At 53.0% G+C, this 13,032-nt stretch overlaps 1 protein-coding gene across 3 annotated transcripts in view; it reads left to right on the top strand.

Annotated features, from left to right (window-relative positions):
• Casz1 (castor zinc finger 1) overlaps positions 1–13,032 on the top strand; it is a 152,360-nt gene that overhangs the window by 25,726 nt on the left and 113,602 nt on the right. For all 3 annotated transcript variants that reach the window (XM_070037340.1, XM_070037337.1, XM_070037338.1), the window contains exon 2: positions 6,534–6,689. The gene's annotated coding sequence lies outside the window, so the exon portion shown is untranslated. The remainder of the gene's footprint in view (positions 1–6,533; positions 6,690–13,032) is intronic.

The raw sequence follows: 13,032 nt of genomic DNA, 5'->3' as shown, positions 1-13,032 counted from the left end.
TTGAGTAGCAGGGGGCAGAGCTCTGGGTGCAGAGCTGTGGGCAGGGAGGGCAGGAGAAGTAATCCCCCGGGCAGTGGGCAAGACGGATAGGGAGAGTTGAAACTGGACCTGCTGATGTGGCCCTTTCTGCTCACAGTGGATCATAAAATATGCCTCAGATTTTCATTACGGGCTCTATCGATTATCTTCTGGGACAGATGAATTATAGAGAACATTAAATTTTTTTTAAAGCAAGTGAGAGAGGAAATATCTGAATGAGTTTGGGTGGTCGATGGCAGAAAGGGCTGAGCCACCAAGCCAGGTCTCAGGCTGAGGCCAGAGCCCCAGGGTAGGCAAACCTCTGAGCCTCTCAGGCCTGGCCTTCAACAAGGGCCTTGCCCTGGGCCTCAGTCCCTCCAGGGACCTCTGCCTAGGTTCTGGAAAACTTGTTTACAGGCCTGTGATCTGAAGCACAACCTTCCCTAGGCTTTAAGTCTGTGTTGCTGGGGTGTGTGGTGGTAGTGGTATGTGTGGGGGCGTCTTGTACTTTTCCCTACAGGAACCTCCCTGATGCCACCTGGGCAGACAAGGTGCAGAGTATGGCACTGGTGTCCTGGAATAGGAGCGTTTGCAGAATGTGGATACTTGAGTCTGCTGGCCAGGTCATCTTTTCTCTGCTCTATCTTCCTTCTCCCCTGGCTTTGTTGTTGTTATTGTTGTTTGTCACCTTGGGAAAGCAAAATTGGGTTCTACTGCTGTGTATCCAGGTGCCAGCTGAAGAGAGCAAGCCTGCTCCTCCTTCCCCTTGTGAAGCAGCATGGTGACACTTCTGGGTTCAAATCACTTCCTGTGTGTGACCTTGGGCAGGTCCTACCCCTCTCTGGCATATAAATTTCTCAGCTCTCCACTTAAGATAATCATCTACCTCGTCAAGTTCTTGAGATGATGGTATATATTGATGGATTAGAACCCTCAATATACAGTGCTTGATAAACATGCACCACTGTTATTTTTTTCCCCTTTACTGTGGCAGTCTAAAAACATGCCTCCCTTTCACGTAGGCTTTTTTTGATTTATTTGAGGTATCAAATGCTTTATAGCACATATTATGTGCTGGGTACTTTGCTCAGCATGTTATACATAATAAATCACTTAATCCTCATGACTACACTCAGGATAAAACTTATTATTGGCTCCATTTTACTGATGGGGAAACCAAGGCTACAGAGTGGTTAAAATAAGTTGCTCAGGGTCACACAGGTCAGGAGTGACCAAGCTTGGTTTCATACCTGGATGGTCTGGCTTCAGGGTTTATAAGCATGTTGCCCGATGCCCTGGTAGGATGGCATATCTGTGTGCCTGCTTGTGTGTGTGTGTGTGTGTGTGTGTGCTCCAACATCTCTGCTCTCCATGTGGTCTCTGGATGACTCCCATTTCCTACCCCTCCAAAGTATCTTTGGAGATATATATGGCCAGGGACCCCAGCCTTTTGTGGAGCCCCATTCAGAGTCCAGTTCATCTCCTTGTCTTCACCCCATTCATCTCACCCAGGTTCCACCTTGGCCACTGGAAAGGTGGTGGTTTCCATGGATACCACCTCCCTCTGACGACACGCCTTTTTTTTTTTTTTATAACTCCATTCCCTAGAGTTGATTGTTTTTGGCACACACCTCTGTAAACTCATCCAACAATTCAAAGGGTGGGACGAAAAGGAGACTGTCCCCGTGGGGTGGAAGACCTGTGTGTGTGTGTGTGTGTGTGTGTGTGTGTGTGTGTGTGTGTGTGTGTGTGTGTGTGTGTGTGTGTGTGTGTGTGTGTGTGTGTGTGTGTGTGTGTGTGTGTGTGTGTGTGTGTGAGATCCCTGCCTTGTCTCCTCTCTGCAACAGGACAGTACTGAGTACAGAGAGGCCCTGGACCCAGCGGGGCTGGGAGCTCTGCTTGTGGAATTCTGGTTCCTTCCATTAGAGCAGCTTTTCTTGCCTCCTTTATTTCCCTCCTTCTTCTTCTAGTATCCATCCTTCAGAAATCTAAAGGGGTCCATTCTTAGAGCCAACCTGGTCTTGTCTAGGGGCCCCGAGACACTTGGCGTGGGCCGATTTGAGTATCTCCTGCCTGTGTTTTGGTTAATTGTGTGTGTTTGCTCTGTTTGTGTACCGTCAACCGCCTGTGCGTTGGGCGTACCCGTCGAGGCCGCGTGAGATCAGAGTTGAAAAATGCAGTGAAAAACACTTTCGTGCCACGACACATCATGTAGGATTTTTGTATTAAGATGTGGATTTTTTTTTATTGTTTTTCCAGCTTTTCCATACAGCCCTGGAGTTGGGCAATGTACACGTCTGTGTTTTTGTTTTCACATGGGTAGTTTATGAAATCTGCTCATTAGCGCTCTGTCCTTCCTCTCCCTACTCTGGCTCATCTTCCAGCGCCTTCTCCCCTTTGAAGAGATGATTGGGGAGAGAGGGCCCCTACCCACCACATACTTATTCAATTAGGTGAAAATGGGGGGTGTCCTGTAGCCCCAAGTCTTTGAGGCAGATGTTCATTGTGGTAGGAGGACCCCATGTGGGGAATTTTCACTTCCCCACAGAAGGTGAAGCCCCTCAGATGCCCTCGTGGCTGGGGAGAGGAGGCAGAAGTTGTCCCATTCCCTCTGGACCTCCTGAGTTAAGAGTGGCCCCCTTCTAGGTGGCCCTGTCCTTCCTTCAGCTGGTGGATAGTGCTGGGAGCCGGGCACCAGTGGTTCACACCTGTCATCCCAGCTCCTCAAGAGGCTGAGATCTAAAGATTGTGGCTTGAAGCCAGCCCAGGAAGGAAAGTCCATGAAACTCTTATCTCCAGTGAACCAGTAGAAAGCCAGAAATGGAGCTGTGGCTCAAGTGGTAGCATGCCGGCCTTGAGTTAAAAAAGCGAGGGGAGAATGCTGCCCTGGCCCTGAGTTCAAGCCCCAGTACCAGCGCACATGCACACGCACACACACAAGCTATAGAGAGCAGTGGGCAGGATCTCAGCCAAGATCTGTTCACAAGGTAGCCTTCCTGTTAACCATACCTCCGTAAGCCTTGTCTTCCCCCACTTTGAGCCCAGCCAGAAGCTCCTGAGCACAGACATTGCCTTTGGCTGTGATCTCAGATCACATCCAGACAGTCCTGGAGAACTTGCTGGAGATTTGTTTTGAGACCAGAAGCAGTGAGATCCAGGACATAGTGTCAGGTGGGGATGGGCACAGGGATCCTGGGGAAGCAAGGAGGAGGAAATTTCAGGTGGACCTTGGAGCCCGCCAGCCTTTGCGACCTTTGGCAAGTCACTTGGTCTCTGTTTGAGTCATTTGCGCCTGGTCTCCCTAATCTACTTGAGAGGACCATATTGTTCCTGCTTTTATGTTGTAAAGAGTCCACAGCCCAGTGCTTCACATGTGCAGATGGCATCTAGTAGGCTCCTATCATTTGTTCTCATGGGGGACGATTGGCAGAGGGTAAGGACCACGTATCTCCCCACCCCCCATGCCCTTTTCCCCCTGGCACACACAGAGGATAATTCTTAGAATCGGTTGGAGGCAGATCAAGAAACCAGAGGGTCCCCTTGATCCTGCAAGTGTTAGAGTCACAGGAGAGGCAAGAGACCAAGGTACAGGCTGGTGCTTAGGAGAAATAAACAGAAGAGTGTGCGAGCGGCCAATGAAGGAGGAGAGAGAGAAGGGGCGCCAGACCCATCTGATTCGGACATGGAATCCAGTGTTCCGGTCAGCTCCCCAGCCCTGAGGCCGCCCACTGTGGTCCAGCTGTTCTGCTAAGTGCCGGTGATCCGCAGATAATTAAGACCTGGGCTCTGCCCTTGAGGAGCTCAAAATCCAGTGCTAGAGACAGACTCGTGAACAAATTACTTGACTCCAGCATGGATTCTTAACGAAGTGGTGGAGGACTCACAAGTCACAGGGAAAGAAGGCCATGCAGGCAGGGCTGCGTGGGGTGGATCCTAGAAGGTGACCTTGACTAGGCTCTGAGGAATGGTGACAATTGTCCTAGACATGTCTGGAACATTCATTAAGGCCCCTTTACCTCCCTTGCTCGATCCCACACTACGAGGTAGGAGGGAAGCAGGCTCCTCTTCTTCCTCTTTCACCTTGGCTGGTGAGGAAACCGGGCTGTAGGGAAATGAGCTGGCCCTCAGCGGGGTAAGCGGCAGAACAGGGCCTTAGACCCCTATCTTCAGGTTCTATACTTACACTTGGCTTCTCTCTCTACCCCAGGGCTGCTGGTCAGAGATCCCTGCTGTAGGCTCTGTACCTACTGACCGAGATTTGTGTGGGTGCCATGGCCCCCAGGGCCTGTGCCCTGGTTTGGTAAATGGGTCAGGCCACTTGGTTGGGGACAGTCCCGGGAGTAAGGTCCCGCCCTGGCAGGGCTGGGGGATGGCAGGAATGGGGAAGACTGAAGGGGAGGAGGAGGGGGGGGGGGGAAGAGGCCTGGCCACACCCTTTATTCAGATTTCTTGCCAAAGCTGCTCCCTGGGGCAGAGGGAGTCTGTGGAGCAGGACACTGGGTTATACCACGGGCTTCCAGCTTCTTCTAGTGCTCATGGAGGTGGACATGTTTCTCTGGACATTGTTTCTCCGGAGAACGAATGTGTCCCTTTGCAAAGCTGGGAGAGAGAAGTTCTGGCTCTTGTGTATCATGCTGGCTGTTGGGTTGGGGTCCTTCTGGTGGGATAATGGAGGGCATTCTGGGGTGACAGCTCTAGATGAGTTGAAGTACCCCATTTCTGGAGCCCAAAGCCGTTTTCTTTTTCTCAGCAGGTGGCTGGCTGGGCTTTGCGGGATTCTAGACTAACAGACTTTTCAGAACCCAGAGGAGTGAGTCTCCCAGTGGCCCTGAAGTTCCCATTAAAGTGTTTTTTCCTCTTTTTTAAAGAAAAAAAATATTCCCAAACTGGAAAACAAAGGAAATCCACTTCCCCCAAATCACACGAAACTCACATTAGGGGCCTGGCCGGAGTCCACAGAAACCAGGAAGCCCCGCTGTTAACTCTGTGTGGTGCGAAGGGTGCCACAGAGCCTGGCAAATCCACCCGGACGGCTGGCTGCCATCGGCTCTGCCCGCCCCCCCCCCATGGCTGGCTGTCATCAGCCATCCCAGTGTCCCCTGGGAAGCTGGTCACTATGGCATTGCCGCTGCTGAAGGGAAGCTGGCCTTCAAAGATCCAACTCCCCCTCCATTCAGGTTTAGTTTGGGGAGGGGCTTGGGTACCCCGAGGGGGAAAAGGGGGAGAGGGAGGCCCCCCCAGGGCCTCTGAGGGCTGGGCCAAGTAGAAGAATCTGCCAGGCAGCTACCCAATCCATACCTCTCCATGCAGTCATTGCCAGGCCCACTGACACCTGGGGGGTGTACGCAGCCCCTGGGGGTTTCTACAAGTCCTGCCCTCACCCACACACATGATGGAGGGGAAGGGACCAGAATTGCAGTGCCAGCTCAGCACGCAGGGCGGGCATGACAGCTTGAGGGGTCACACAGCACCTTTGGGGGTTCCACGCACCCCACTTTTGTCTTCCAGGCCTTCCATGTGAGTGGCCCCTGAGATGGAGTGGTATATTTGCATTTGCATGCACTTGGGTGGTTTTTTTTTTTTTTCCCTAAAAAGGCTGAAAATATTTACAGGTTTGAAGTTGAAACGCAAACAGGAAAAGCCCTTTAAAAAGTGAGTGTAGTGGATATTCAAAACAGGAATCACCATGGAAACACCACAATATTTGCTTAAATTGACACAAAGGTTGCCGGTACTTGGGCTCCAACTTTCTTTGGCCTTTTTTTTTTTTTTTTTTTTTTTTTAACTAGCACCTATCACAAATGAGTCTCATTCCTGAGTTGTGTCCACACCCTCTTTTCTTTTCTTTCTTTCCTTCCCTCTTTCTCTCTCTCTCTCTTTCTTTCTTTCTTTTTCCTATGAGATACAATACCACAGTAGCAAAGTGAGGGCAGAAATGGTGAAGAAAGCAACTTCACCAATTCAGAGAGCACAGACACCTGTTGATTGCTTTTTTTAGATTCCTAACAGGCGGCTCATTGCTGCTGCTGCTGCTGCTGCTGCTCACTGCTGGGGAGCTGCCAGCCCAGGGAGAATCTGCAGGAACAAGGCTGGGGAGCCCAGGGGTTTGGTGTGCTACACAGATCTGATCTGTTTCCAATGCTGGCTTGGTCCAATGTCAGGCTGACCTTTCACCCCAGGTGCCGAGCCTTGGGTGTGGTGATCTTCTGTTGTTACCCAGGCTGGCACCTGATTGGCCTAGTGTTGTTTTTCTGTTTGATTCTTTTATTAGGTGCGACGTTGCAAAGGCATTGGCTGATCATTGTGCAAAGGGCACATTGGTCGCCGAGTCAGGCATGGCCTATACCTTAGCAATGCCATCTGCTGATTGGCAGGCAGGGGCAAGAATCTCTTGCCTTGCTGGCTGGTTATTCCACAAGGTGTCGGAACATTGCCTCCCATTGTCCTTTGAGTAGAATGGCTTTGTGGGTGCCAATGGCTGCCTAATCTTCTGTTTCCCCTTCTCCTTTTGGTAGGCACGCAGAGCTTACTGACGCAGGCAGACCCTCGCCATCACACCTGCCCTTCAAGCAGCCCCGGCCACCCGTCCCTCCTTCATAAGGGGGGCCTGCAACTCCCCCAGTGGTGTGCGTTGGAATGGACTTCGGATCCTGGCCTCTTGGGATGCAAAGGTAGCTTCCGGTTCCCAGATAGCCCGGGAAGGGTGGGCTAGCCCATCTCTTCGGGGTGGGGTACACATAGACCCCAGAGTTGCCTTTCCCAGTGGGTTCTGAAACAGATGGTGGTAGCTCATCGAAGTTAAAAAAGAAAAGAAAAATGTCGGATTGAGAAGCAAGCCCAGGGGTTGGAGGTATGGCTCAGTAGAGCACTAACCAGTGAGCAAACAGTGTCAAGTACTGAGTTCAAGTCCTGGGAAGCAAGCCCGGGCCTGGGAGCAGGGCCATGGGCTCACTGCTTGCTTCTTTCTGGGTCTTTCCTTTCCCTGCCTGCAACATACAGAAGTTGGACCCACTGATCCTGAGTCCTTCCAGGGTTCCCAAGGTCTGAGGATGGTGGTTCAAAGCCAGCCTGGGCAAGGCCTCTGCCCCATCAGATGCCACCTGGGTTCTAAACAGAGGATCATTCTGAACTCAGCCTTGGGCATAGCAGGTGCAGCCGTTCTGCATATATAGAGGTTATACCACCATGACTTCAGTGTTGGGGGAGCCAGCCAAGGGATTACTTGTGGAGGCTCTTGGGTGACCCCAGCCTTGACATGACCCTGCTCAGAAGGTGCTTCTGAACCATGGAGATAGCCATGGCCAAGTTACTAATTTGGGGTGGGGGAAGATTTGAGCTCTGGGCCATGACTTTGCTAGGCAGGTACTCTATTGCTTGACCCGTGTCCCAGCCCTTTAGCTTTAGTTATTATTGTTATTGTTATTATTATTATTATTATTATTAGAGTCTCTTGTTTTTGCCCAGGCCAACCTGAAAAACAATCCTCCTTTCTATTCCTCCCACATAGCTGGGATTATAGACACTCACCACCGTCCCTGGTCTACAGCAAACCAACTTCTGGCAAGCCCAAGGGAGAGGCGGGGGCTTTATCATCAGATATTTACCTGCAAGTACCAAACATGGCAGTTCTGCAGATGAGGGTTGACATAGAGCAGGTGACTCATTGCAGAGTGGCCATTATTAAGTATTCTCTAGAGATGATGAGGGAACCAGCCCAAAGGGGCGAGGGATTGATAAAAGCAACCAGCTAGATCTTGAGAGGGAGCCTGAGGCAGAGTCTCGGGGTTGTCTGGAGAGGATGAGGCCAGAGCCCCTTCCTGGTGTATGTGCCGGACTAGAGTCAGCACCCTGGTATACCTATCTGTGCCTCCGCGCTTTTGAGTACTTGGGCAAAGGCATTCTGCCCCTCCCTTCATGCCCTAGCTCTGCCCCTATGAACCTGGAACTCAGGAAGGGTGCATTTGTACACAGGGGTGCCTTGGTCCCCACTGGGGTTTGGAAGGTGTCCCGAAGCTGCCAGCTTGTTTCATTTCGGACCATGTTTCCTCTGGGCCAAGCTGAAGCTCTGAATGCAGTTCAGGGATTTGCAAATTAGATGCAAAAGCGCCTGTGGTTGCCCAGGTGGCACAACCATGTGGCAGAGACCCTTCCCCCTGGTGTCCAGGGTGGGATCGTCCTCCAAGAATGGGCACGCTTGTTCCCTGAATGGTGACGGGGCTTTTAGACTGTAGTCTGAAAAAGACTGTGTGGAAGTCTCTCTCACTCGGATCCCATGCTAGCATCTGTATTCTGCCTTCCGGGGCATTTGTTGCCTGACTCAGTCTTCCCCTGATGCTCATGAGTGTTGGGAAGGCAGGAGCCCGAGGATGGCCCCCAGCCCACCTGTGCCCTGCCGCTGAGTGGGTTGTCGCAGGGCCTCTGCTCTCCTCTGAGGGGCTGATGTTTACCTGTTCTCATCTCTGTGCCAGGCTTTCTTGTTTTCTTCTTTCTCTGGGCAAAACATGCCTATTAGTCTTTCCCTTTCTGAAGTTTCCACTCACGGTTGATTCCCAAGGGCCAAGCCAGCTGGGATTCACACCCGACGCAGTGCATGGGCCCTGCGGGTCCAGGGGGACTCCTACATCCTGGCATCGGCTGTCTCCGGCTTGGTAATGAAGCTTGGGAACGCTGAGCGCTCCAGGAGGGAATGTCATGGCCGAGTCCCAGCCCTTTTTCAGTACCGATGCGGCTCCAGGCAGGACTGCTCTGTGGCAGGGGTGACCTGAGGTCTCACAGGTGTCCTGCCTCCGCAGAGTATGAGGAAGGGGCAGGTCTGTGCTTAGTCTGGTCCATGGGTCTGGCACTGTCTAGCTCCATCCCCCCCCCCCCCCCATCTCTGCTGTGCCGAAGATCGGTTGTGTTTATTTGGCAGTTACGGAGGGTTTGGTGTCTACAGCTCACTCCTCAGCACGCAGAAGACATAAGAAGCCTTGCCGTCTTGTGACGGGAGAAGTCAGGGGTTCATTTGGGGTGATGGGACATCCCTGGGGGCTTTGAGTAGGGTGGTAAAGTGATCCGATTGGTGTTTATTTTAAAAAGAGACCATTGGAGGGGCCCTGGGAATCGAACATCAAAGAAGGCTAAGGGGCAAGCCAGGGAGAAAAAAAAAACTCAGGAGGCCAGAGAGGCATGGTTAGATCCAGCCAGAGCAGAGAGAAGAAGCGCAGCTGGAGCAGGGAGAAGGGAGAAGCATCTACTTGTGTGTAGAAAGAGTGTTAACAGGACTCGCCGATGGGTTGAACGGGAGGAATAAGAGAAGGATGTCTGAAGCATTCTGAGCCTGCTGGAGTGTGGCCAGGGCCGCCTCCTCTCTCCCCTTAGTCCTTAACCTGACTGGGTCTTGTGGGTTAGGAAGGCAGTGCCCCTCTGGAATCCCACCGATTGCTAAGCAGGGCCTGTTTGAGTGGGTTGAGTGGCTGCCTCTTGGTCACTTGTTAGCGACTAGCCTTGGAATAGGCTCACTGTCCTTTTGGCTTAAAGCCAGTCTGGGACCCTTATTCCGTGAGTTCTATGCTGAGCCTGGGACTCAGAGACAGTAGAGTTTCTGTCCCTGTGGCTTGAAAGGGGCTCGGTGTCCCCTGGGGCTGAATGTCTGGGCCTTTCCCGGTTATAGGGACCCTCAGCTGCTTCTCCACGAGGGCCAGGGAATGGGTTTGGCAGCAGCCTCCGCTGAAGCCGGCTCAGCCTCGGCCCCAGCTCCTTGGTTGGAATCCCAGCCACCTTTCCACACAGAAAGGTGCAAACTACTGTGGGCGACCGCACTCAGCCCCCGTCCCTTTATCTGGAGCCTCTGCCTGGAGGCGCTCTGCTTCTGGATCCAGACGTGGTCTGTGCGAGCAGGTTGGCGGAGGTAACCCCAGCATCGCTGCTGTAAGAACAAGGCCATCCCGAGCCCCTCCCGCACCCCCACAGGCTCTGCCCAGCCCTGGGCACTGCTGTATAGTTCAATAAACAAGCCTCAGACCTGGCTGGCACAAGCACGAAGCTGTCACCACCAGCTGCTGGGCCCCAAGAGCGCCGGCTGGTGCTGGCAGCATCTCCCCAGACATATGGGCCAGCTCGGTCCTCCAGGAAAGCTCTGGAGGCCTGACCTCCAGTGGGTGTGACAGGAAGGGCAGGCTGGCAACGTCTTACGTGTGTGTGGGGGGGGTCACGTCCTGGTGCCCCCCCCATTGAAAAGTACCGTGTGACACCGCAGCTCAGCCTTTCAGGAAAGCTCTAGGGGCTCATCCTCCAGCGGGTGTAACGGGAAGGAGCGGAAGGGCAGGCCGACAGTGGCTGGAGCAGGGTGACAGGGATGTCCCAGGCCCACAGCTGGTGTTTTCGCTGGCTTCGGTCTTCCTGGGAGGGCCTGCCGGGGGGTGGGGGGTGGGGCATCTGGGTGGGCAGGCGGATGCCTCTGTGCACGCGTGGGAGGTTTTCCTGCTCGCTGCGTCCCTGCTCTGCACTAGATCTATGACCTTCATCCTAACTGGACTGGACAGTTCTAATGCCATCCTCCAGGGCTTTGATCTGATGTGCGGCTGGCAGCACCCAACTGCGCAGCTGCGGGTTGGAGGGGGTGGTGGATTAGAGAGAGAAGGGGAGAGAGAAGGGGGCCGAGGGAGGGGAATGGAGGGGGGGTTCTGCATCTCTCTGCTATCCCTGTGTGACTCAGTGCTCTGGGGTGATCTATGGATGTAGCCCCCTGGGGTCTGGATGGATGTGTGATCAGGAGATAGTTGGGGACAAATTGCTGATCTTTCTGGTTCTCATCGGAGGAAGAATCTTGGTGTAGGTGCTGGTCTGTAGCCCATTTTCTTCAATACTCTCTGTGCCTCCCATCTACCAAGCAAAGAAGGGAAACCCCCCCTGAGTCCCCACCCCCAGAAAAGCAGAGAAGAGGAATAGAAGTCTGTCTCTGCCCGTCCTGTCTAGAGCTACCTGGAATGTGTGTGTATATGTCGGTGCTGGGCAGGGGTGCTTCTCATCTGGTGCTGTGGTTGATCCGAAGGGCGGAACAGCGCCTGGCCTGGGGAGGGTTGGTGTCTTAAGGAAAACGGGAGAGGCGTTGCCGCCCTTCCTCCATCCCTGTGGTCCCTGTGTCCACCCACCCATCGCTGCACGGAGCGTCTGTTTTTGCAGAGCAGAGTCCTGGGGCTGTGAGTTCAACCTTCTCCTTTAGCCCTTGAAGCTCCTCCTGTTCTCCGTTCCGCTTCCCCTCTGCCTCTTTTATTCTGGAGTCTACACAAACACAGACCTGGGCTTGTGCACGTGGTTCAGCCCAGAGGGGAGTCTGCTGAGGAAAGAAGCTGTGGGCCTCCCGTCAGCTGGCCGCCCAGCCTAGCCTGCTGCTGGTCTCCACCAAGCTCTGAAGTGTTCCTGCCCTTCCACACCCCACCCAAGCAAGCTCCCAGCTTGGTTCCTTGGCATCTCTGGGGAGCAGGACCCTTTCCTGCCCCCAGCCTTGCTCTGATAGGCTGGGAAGGGGACCCCTGCGAGGGGGGAGGGACGCTGAGAAGAGGGAGGTGTAATTAAATACTAGTTTCTTCTCCACAAATGCTAATGGGGAAAAGCAATTAAAAGCAACTTTTTTTTCCCTTAGTAATCTGTGTTAAGAGCTGGTAATGAAGTTTAGGGCCGTTGTGACTCAATATTTCAGCTTCACCGATTCAAGTCAAAAGGATCCTAGCCCAGGAGTTTGCCAACCACTGCGCTGGGTCCCGGTCAGCAGCTGTGGGCCCCAATGTTCCCTCTCATTCCCAGCACCCCCTGGGGCGTATCTCAGAAGACCAGGACCTGAGGCTACTGGGGCGTCTCAGGCCTGGTACCCTAGATGGTGAGAGACAGCGAATCACGTAGACAAACCCAGCAAAAAAGTAAGTGGGACTTCATATCAACAACAAAAAGCTATGTGAGGTAGTGCATGCCTATCATCCCGGCCACATAGAAAGCATAGTTAAGAGGTTTGTGGTCCAGACTAGTCTGGGCCAAAACAAGGGACTATTTTGAAAATAACCAAAGCAAAAAAGGGCTGGGGCATGGATTAAATGGTAGGCTGAATGGGGCCCTTAATTCAAATCCCAGTACCACCACAAAAATGAAGGAAGGAAGGAAGGAAGGAAGGAAGGAAGGAAGGAAGGAAGGAAGGAAGGAAGGAAGGAAGACTAGTTCCCAGAAACACTGAGGAATGCTGAGGAATGGAGTATGCTGGCCCTTAGCATAGTGACTGGACGGGCCATGGGGGGGATGGGGGGGTGTTGGGGGGGCGGGCAGACAAGGCCAGGGAAGAGGAAATGGAGGGTACAAGCCCATGGGGTGGACCTGGGCTCAGTCACATAGGGTGAAAACCGAGGTGCTGGTTCAGTCCTGAGCTTACGCTGCTCAAGTATCTTCCATTTCACTCATTCACTCACTCACTCACTCACTCACTCATTCATTCATTCATTCATTTATTGGCCATTACTGAGCAACAATGGGTGCCCCTTGTGTTAGGCACTGGGAATTACATCAGAGGTGAGAATTCCTTCCCTTCTACAATTTCCATCTGGTGGATGACAGCAAATGACACGTGAGGGAAAGGGATAAAGTTATGACCAGCTGGCAGTGCGTGTGGGAACAATCGAGGCCCCTCTGGAGGCTGGCATTGAGAGGGTGGGGTAGCTGGGCCATTTTAGACGTGGGTGGCTTCTGGGGGAACGGAGTGTCATTGAGGTTGCGACAATTTGGTGAGGTCAGAAAGGAGGTGAAGACGCGATCCGCCTTCATTAGCATCTTGGAGGACGGTGGCAGTGAGCCAGACCAGAGTGGACACCTTTTGAAGAGTCCAGTGACATGATCTGATGTGGAATAAAGTGGGGTTTTAGTTTTGGTTTTTTTGTTTTTGCCAGTTCTGGGGCTTGAACTTAGGGTCTGGGCACTGTCCCTGTGCTTTTGTTGCTTAAGGCTAGCTCTCTACCCCTAGAGCCACAGCACCTCTTTTGCCTCCCCCCCTTT

The sequence above is a fragment of the Dipodomys merriami genome, unplaced genomic scaffold (assembly GCF_024711535.1).
Source record: "Dipodomys merriami isolate MVZ:Mamm:240054 unplaced genomic scaffold, mDipMer1.0.p SCAF_28, whole genome shotgun sequence".
Lineage (NCBI taxonomy): Eukaryota > Metazoa > Chordata > Mammalia > Rodentia > Heteromyidae > Dipodomys > Dipodomys merriami.
Note: the sequence above shows the minus strand (reverse complement) of the source record. Positions and strands in the feature narration are given on the sequence as shown.